The sequence below is a fragment of the Globicephala melas genome, chromosome 2, assembly GCF_963455315.2.
Source record: "Globicephala melas chromosome 2, mGloMel1.2, whole genome shotgun sequence".
NCBI lineage: Eukaryota > Metazoa > Chordata > Mammalia > Artiodactyla > Delphinidae > Globicephala > Globicephala melas.
Window position 1 is genome coordinate 173,589,692 of NC_083315.2, and position 8,278 is coordinate 173,597,969.

The following is an 8,278-nucleotide window of genomic DNA, read 5'->3' on the forward strand; positions in this document are numbered from 1 at the left end:
CTGTACCAGTGAGTTTTATAGTTTCATATATTTTCATGTTACTAATTGGTGTCCTTTCATTTCAGCTTGAAGACCTCCCTTTAGTATTTCTTACAAGGCAGGTTTAGTGGGGATGAACTCCCTCAGCTTTTGTCTGGGGAGTCTTTATCTCTCTTTCATTTCTGAAGGTAAACTTTGATGGGTAAAGTATTCTTGGTTGGCAGTTTTGTTTTGTTTTGTTTTTTCCCAGAACTTTGAGTACCTCATTTCATTCTTTCCTGGCCTGCAAGGCTTCTGCTGAGAAATCCATTGATAGCTTTATGGAGGTTCCCTTGTATGAGATGAGTTTTGTTTCTCTGACCCCTTAAAAATTCTTTCTTTGAAATTAAAGAGAACAAAAATAGATGGAAAGATATCCCATAATATTGGAAGAGAAGAATTAATATTGTTAAATTCCAATGGCATTTTTCACAGAAATAGAAAAAACTACCCTAATATTTATATGGAACCATAAAAAACCTGAAATAGCCAAAGCAATCTTGAGAAAGAAGGACAAAGCTGGAGGCATCACATGTCCTGATTTCAAACTATATTACAAAGCTATAGTAATCAAAACAGTATGGTACTGGCATAAAACAAGGCACATTGACCAATGGAACAGAATAGAGGCTCAGAAATAAACTCATGCCTACACAGTCAACTAATCTTTGATAAGGACACAAAAAACACACAATGGGGAAAGGATAGACCCTTCAATAAATGGTGTTGGGAAAATTGGATATCCACATGCAAAAGAGTGAAACTGGACTTTTACACCATTCACAAAAATTAATTCAAAATGGAGTGAAGATTTAAATGTAGAACCTGAAACCAAAGTCTAAGAAGAAAGCATTGGGAAAAAGCTCCTTGACATTGGTCTTGACAGTGATTTCTTGGATACGACACGAAAAGCACAGGCAATTAAAAAAAAAAAAAAAAAACAAGTGGGACTATCTCAAACTAAAAAGCCTCTGCACAGCAAAGGAAACCATCAACAAAATGAAAAAACCACCTACTGAATGTGAGAAAAACTTTGCAAACCATATATCTGATAATGGGTTAATATCCAAAATATACAAGGTGCTCATACAACTCAATAGCCAAAATACAAATAACCTGATCAAAAAATGGGCAGAGGACCTGAATAGGCATTTTCCCAAAGAAGAAAAACAGGTGGCCAACAGGCACATGAAAAGATAGATGTTCAACATCACTAATCATCAGGGAAAATCAAATCAAAACCACCATGAGATAACACGTTTCACCTGTTAGCATGGCTATGATCAAAAAGACAAGAAGTAACAGTGTCGGCGAGAATGTGAAAAAAAGGGAACCTATGTGCACTGCTTGTGGGAATGTAAATTGGTGCAGCCACTATGGAAAACAGTATGGGTGTTCCTCAAAACTTAAAAGTGGAATGACCACATGATCCAGCAATTCCACTTGTGGGTATTTATCCAAAGAAAATAAAAGCATAACTGAAAAGATATCTGCATCCCGTGTTCATTGCAGCATCATTCACAAGAGCCAAGATATGGAAACAACCTAGGTGTCCATCAGTGGAGGAATGGGTAAAGCAACTGTGTTTTCTGTGTACAATGGAATATTATTCAGCCATGAAAAAGAAGGAAATCCTGCCATTTGGAACAACATGGATGAGCCTGGTGGACATGATGCTAATATTTTAAGCATTTATGAATATGGCCTCATGAAATCCTGACCTCACCTCCAGTGGGTGGGTGTTACTGTTAGCCCCTCTTTACTGATGAGCAAACTGAGGCCAGAGAGTTTGAGCAACTTGCCCAGGTCACAGAGATGCTAAATGGCCAGCTGGGGTTTGAACTTAGGTCCTTAGGCTCTTGAGTCTAAGCTCACCTTTGAGGATATAGCTTTCCAGCCCACTGAGAGGGTGAGAGAGACTGGGGTGAGTAATGGGGTCACTAAGGGTCCCCACCCAGTCTAGCCCCAGGGTTGCTGGGGTAGACAGTCAGAAGCTGTGATCAGAGCACAGCTGGGATCCAGGAACCAAGGTGTGGTTAACCAAATAATTACCCCCAAAGATGTCCAAATCCTAATCCCCAGCCCCTGTGAATATGCGACTTTTGCAGATGTGATTCAGTTAAGGACCTTGAGTTGGGGAGATGAGCCCAGATTATCTGCATGGGCCCAATGTAAACATAGGTGTCCCTATCAGAGCAAGCAGGAGGGTCAGAGATGGCAAAGGGGAAAGGAGAGGAGACAGTGGAAGCAGAGGTAAAAGAGAGAGAGAGACAGGAAGATGTCGTGCACCTGGCTTTGAAGACGGAGGGGGGGCTGTGAGCCAAGGACTGCAGGCGGCCTCTAGAAGCTGGAAAAGGCAGAAAACCTAATTCTACCTCGGAGCCTCCAGAAGGGACTCAGCCCTGCCAACACCTTGATTTTTAACCCAGTGAGAACCATTTTGAGCCTCTGACCTCCAGAAGTGTTAGATAATAAATTTGTGTTACTGAAGATGCTAAGTTAGTAATTTATTGTAGTAGCAATGAGAAACGAATACACGGAAACACAGCTAGGGCATTTCAGGACACAGGAACCTTGCTCATGGCAGCTGGGGCTGGAGAGGCACTGGGAGCGCGTTCCGTGACATGCTCTGATCTTCCCGCTCAGGAATCTACCCTGGATGCCGTTGGGGGTATTTGGGGGGTGAGGGGCAGCAGGGAGACCGGGCAGAGTCTCCTGCTCCGTCAGGTGGAGATGGAGCTGGCTTGGTCCAGGGGCTGGAGAGAAGCGATGGGTCCATGGGATATCGAGATGCTTAGGACTGTGGGGGCTGGAAGCATGAGCGGAGGGACCTTGGGGCTCCTGGCTCAAGCCCTAAGTGCTCTCTTAAGCTACTTGTAAGAAGAGGGCCCAGGAGGAAGGAACAGGCTGGTGGTGGGAAGGTGACAATTTGCCCGGGAGCCCGTGGGTCCTTCTCATCCAGCAGGGAGGTGTCAGGGAGCCCCGAGGGCAGGGTCCCTCCGCCCCTGAGTTGGCCTCTGCAAAGCTAGCCCAGCTCCCTGGGATGAGGGCCCCTTGTGAGGCCCGGGCTGGGGGTAGAGTGAGGGCCTGGCCTGGCGGCATGTGGCTCTGACCCTCGAGTGACGCCCCAGACGCAGTGTGGACACCAAGCCCTGCTCGCAGGCTCAGCCCTGGAGGTGGGAGGCCAGGCCTGGCGCCCCGCACGTGGTTTTGGAACAACAGCCTTCCGAGACTTGTTTGGTGCCCGTCGAAGACCACGAGCAAATTGCCAGTGGTAGAACATCACAGAAACATTGTTTCTTGCAAAATACTGGAAAGAACCAAGGCAGCGTTACCCAACAGCACAGCGGGGCCTGTGTGCGCAGCCGGGGAGCCAGGCGCCGGGACTTGGACAGCATGTCCTGCCAGGCTGGGAGCATCCCCACCTCTGCGGCCAGATTCCTCAACGACCACTTGGAAACAGAATTGACGGGGACTCAGGGGACAGGAGCCTCTTTCCACTCCCGCTGATAGGAAGTGTTTACAGCCCAAGCCGGCCTGGTCTGGCAGCCCCCTGGCCTCTGTGGCCAGCAGACCATGGCTTTGGGGCTGGAAGACGTGCCCAGACTCTGCGGGATCAGCAGGGCCCTGGGCCTGGCGGGGCTGGCGGGGCTGGCTGGGCACGGGCCTCACCCCTCCCAGTCTGCCTGGGGCTTTAGGGGGAGAGCACGCTTATAGCCTCGGCTCATCTGAAGCCATATCTCCTTCCACTTAGTCCACGCATGCACTTAAGTGGGTGTGACTGGGGGCTTGGGGGCAGGGTCCTGGCAAGCAGAACCCAACAGTAATTCTCCACCATTAAAACAGGATGGAGCTAAGTGGTCATGCGGGGAAACTAGGAAACAGGCGTAAAGAAAATAAGAGAAACTTAAGAAGTTGATTGTTTTGAAATCTCCCCTTGCCTGCCCCCTTCCTGATACACCCTGCGACGTCCTCCGTGCAGGTGGGGTGAGTTTCCCTGTTTGCAGCCCTGTGTCTGACTGGGTGACTTAAAGGGCTGTCCAGGGCCCGAGACTGCGCTGAAGGCCCCAGACGTGCCCTGGCGCCCAGGCTTATTCCTGGGGCCCCAGGTACTTGGCCTGCACCGTACGCAGTGTTTACCACCCTGCTTCTCTGATTGGCAAACTGAGGCTCCAGCTCTTAAGAAACCTGGGATCTCAGGGGCGGTGAGTGCGGAGCTGGGGCTCTGCCCCAGGCGATCCTGCCCCATAACCTGGGCTGACCGCACAGCACACCGCCCCCGACTCAGGCCCTCGCCATGTTCAGAGGCCCTCACCCGGCTCCTCTGAAGGACCCTGATTTCAGGGCCGTCCCTGGCTCACAGCCTTGCTCTGCCTCTGCCCCTGCTGTCCCGGCCACCACGAGCTCATGGCGCCCTCCTCTTCACACACCTGTAGGCACTGGCCTGCCCTGGGCACCCACCTGGGCTGCACCATCCCAGACCCAGACCCAGGCTCTGGGTCACCTCCATCCGTTGGGGAGCATCATGGGCAGATGAAAAAATTATACGTTGGAGTCCTAACCCCTAGTACCTCGGAACGTGACTTTATTTGGAGACAAGGTTTTTACAGAGGCAGGTAGTCAAGTTCATATAAGGAAGGCAGGCCCTAATCTAACAGGATTGACGTCCTTATAAGAAGGGGAAACTTGGACACACAGAGAGATGTACGCAGGGAGGGCATCACACAAAGTTTAAGGCAGAGATCGAGGTGAGGCGTCTCTAAGCCAAAGAACACCAAAGACTGCCGGCGAACCACCAGAAGCTGGGGGAGAGGCCTGGAACAGACGCTCCCTTCCAGCCCTCGGAAGGAAACACCCCTGCCGACACCTTGATCTCGAACTCCTGGCCTCCAGAACTGCGAAACAGTAATTTTCTGTTGTTTCAGCCTCCCAGTGTTGTGGCAGCCTGAGCAGACTGATACAGGGACACAGGCCGGCTCACCCCAGGGGCACTCCCCTGTCACAGCTTTTGCCCAGGCAGTGCCCCCACCCCTGGATGCTTTACCTGCGAGAGGTCGTACCTTGCCAGCCCCCTCCAGGGATGGAGAATGGCTGCCGTGAGGGACGGTGGCCCTGACTTGGGACACGAGGCTCCAAGTGGACCAGGAGTCTGACCCCTTTGGGGTCTGTGGCTTCCGTGCAGCCTCTCGGTCCCCGGGGGGAGCTTCCCACCAGCCTGGGGATGGGGGGGGCTTGGTCCCTGCAGGGAGACGAGACTCCGCTTTGGAGCATTTGAGACCTTGGAGTGTTTGGACCAACCAGGCCACCCCTTGAACCACCATTCATTCTCCAATTAGCTGTGAATGAATCAGAAACACGCAGATTCAATTTCCCATGACATGTAAATGGGTTTATAGACGTTAGGGAGTGAGTCTGGATTTATTTTAGGGGCGTTTGAGCACCGGCCTGCCCTGGCCGCCGAGGACCCGTAGAGACAGACGGGCTCCGAAGAAAAGCTGAGCGCAGGTACCTGCCTCCCACGGGGCTGGTGGCTGTGCGCTAAGGATGCTGCCTGTATCCCCTCCGTCACCTGCCAACAGCCCTGGAATCGACGCAGCCCATTTCCCGTACGGAAAAACAGACACAGACTGGACAAGGCCCCGGAAGGAGGCACAGCCAGGGCCTGTTGCCTGACTCTGGGCCCCGAGCCCTTTGCTACACGACGAGGATTTCAGGAGCCCCGGGGAGATCAGAGTGGCTCCAGAGAGGAACAGGCCTTGAGCAGGGCCCTGGGCAGGGCCGGAAGCTGGCTGGGGCCTGGGGCTGGCGGGGCAGCCTCGCCTGCGGCATAAGGAATGCCGAGTCCTGACTGAGTAATGTGTTCTGGAGGGTTCTAGGCACCCAGATGGGCCTTGGGCTGTAAGCAGGCACTGTGTCTCCCCCGTGGTCCAGACACACTAGCAAGTAGTCGGTGGGCGCCTTGGGCCGCGGCCAGGTGCTGTAAATGACCTCAGGTGGGGCTGCTCGCTCCAGCTCTGGAATCCCAGCCGCTGCCCTCACCCAGTGTCCTGGGCTTCAGGCCCAGGGCTCCGGATGGCTCTGTCCTGCTGTCCAGTGACTCTCCCTGGAGTCCCGGGAGCCAGGGCGGCCTGCGGTGGGTCGTTCGGGACCATTTCCTCTGGACAGAGTGATGTGGAATACAGGGGAAGGGGAAGGAGGGGCTGTGAGCTGAGTGCCCCCCGGGAAGCTGAGCCAGGGCCGCTGGGGGACGTTGGGGGACCCCTCACCGATGTCAAGGCCAGTCGAGCGCTCTCTGCGCGACTTTGGATACGCGGCCCGTTCCTGAGCCGTGCGGTGCAGCTCCCTGAAACCCAGGCCCACCCAAGCCTGGGTGTCTTCAGCCCTGCCGTGCCCTCCCTACCCGGTGTCCCTCACCTCTGCAGCCCCCTCCGCTCCCGCCCGCGTGGCAGCTCCTGCCCAGCCCCAGGAGTGGTCCCTTTGCCCACGGCCCCACGGGGCTGCGTGTGAGCACGTGCAGATCATCATCTTCCCGCTGGTTCTGGGGATGACGTCACGGTCCGCCTCCCCCCAATCACAGCTTGAGAGCAGCCGCGCTGCCACGCCCTCCTGCCCCACCCCCAGCAGGGCCGGCGGCCCCTGGAAGCTACGTCGCCCGTGTTCCCCCATCTCCCCCAGGGGCGGCAGGGCAGCCTGGGGAGGGCCAGCGGCCAGGCTGCCCTGGGTGTCTGCCCGTCCCCGGCAGGGCCCTGGGCCCTGTGTCCCGGTCTCCTCCATACGAAGACCTACAGGAGCAGCGCTAGAGGGCGCCTGCGAGGGTCCCGTGCAGAGAGAGGAGATGCTCTGTAAAAGTTTGCTGTCAGAGTTAACCGTTGTCCCAGCCGAGGCCCTGGGGCCTGCCCCATCCTCTCCCTGAGGGCCGAAAGGAGGGCAGGGGCCAGACCCAGAGGCAGGGCCGCCAGGCCTGTGTGGCCCCCTTGTCCATCTGGTGAGCGGAACTTAGGCTGTATGGAGGGCGGAGGTCCCGGGGGGCTCAGAATGGAATCTGGGGTGAAGGGGTGTATGAGGGCTCTAATCAGGGGCCTCGAAAGCCCTGGGGAGGTGGGCGGTGACTCCCTGGGTGGAGAGATTCACCACGTGCTCCAGAGCCAGCCAGCCAGGAGGCTGGGACCCCGCGCTGGGGGTCTGGGGCCCTGAGCTCCAAAGCCCGCCGAGACCGATTTCCCAGCCGTGGAGGAGGGAAGCAGGGGGTGGATATCACTCAGCAGCTAAGAATCGGACTGACCCCCAGAGACCTGTGTGGCTTCTCACCTTCCAGATGAGGAGACCCAGGGCTGAGTCAGGCTGTGAAGCGGACAGGGCCCTCTCAGGGGTGGGGTGGGGACCATGGGGAGATGAGCTGGTCAAATGCCCCCTCACCTGCAGAGCCAGACGGAGCCCAGTGCCGGTGACCACCCGCTGGGGCAGGTGAAGGACACAGACCCCCGCTCTCCTCTCGGTGCCCCTGAGTCGTGACCTGTTTGCTGCACAGATGCCACGGGAGCCCCTGAGACCACAGCGATCAGTGGCCCCAGGGGCAGGGCTTAGCCTGGTCTCTTCAGACGGTAGGAAGCCCAGATCCAGGAACCCGGGGCTTGTAGCTGCTGCCACCGACCCTCTGGAAGTCTTTGATCAAATGCTCATCCCCTCTGGCCTGAATCTTGCCCCAGACCAAGGGGCGTGGTTCACACCCCTGATGGGTCTGCCAGCCCAGATCCCAGTAGGGCAGGTGACTAAGCTTGGGCAGGGCCCTCACTCTCTGGGCCTCGGTCTGCCCACCCATGGGTGAATCGTTCTCACTCTCCCTGGCTGATGGGCTGGTCACAGTCATGGCTGGAAGGGGGTGGTAAGAAGCCCCTGGACAAGGCAGAGGCTTGCCTCAAGTCCGCCCTGTGGCCCCAGTCCATGGACGGTGCTGTCAGTGGATCCAGCGCCTGTCTGTCCTCCAGGCACTGCCGGGCGGTGGGTGGGGCAGCCAGGCTCTGGGATGGAATCCTTGCTCTGCATGGGATTCCACTCCCTCCCCCTCAGTTTCCCCATCCGTAAAATGGGCTGACCCTGCGATTTCGTGAGCACTGAACACGAGCACCAGGTAGACTGGATCCTGATGGTCACTGGCCCTGTCCCAGCCCCAGTCAGCCAGGCCGAGCAGGAGGGCAGGGCACCAGCTGAGCACTGGGCCCAGCGTGGCCACGTCTGGTCCCGCCGCGCAGCCAGAGTATCC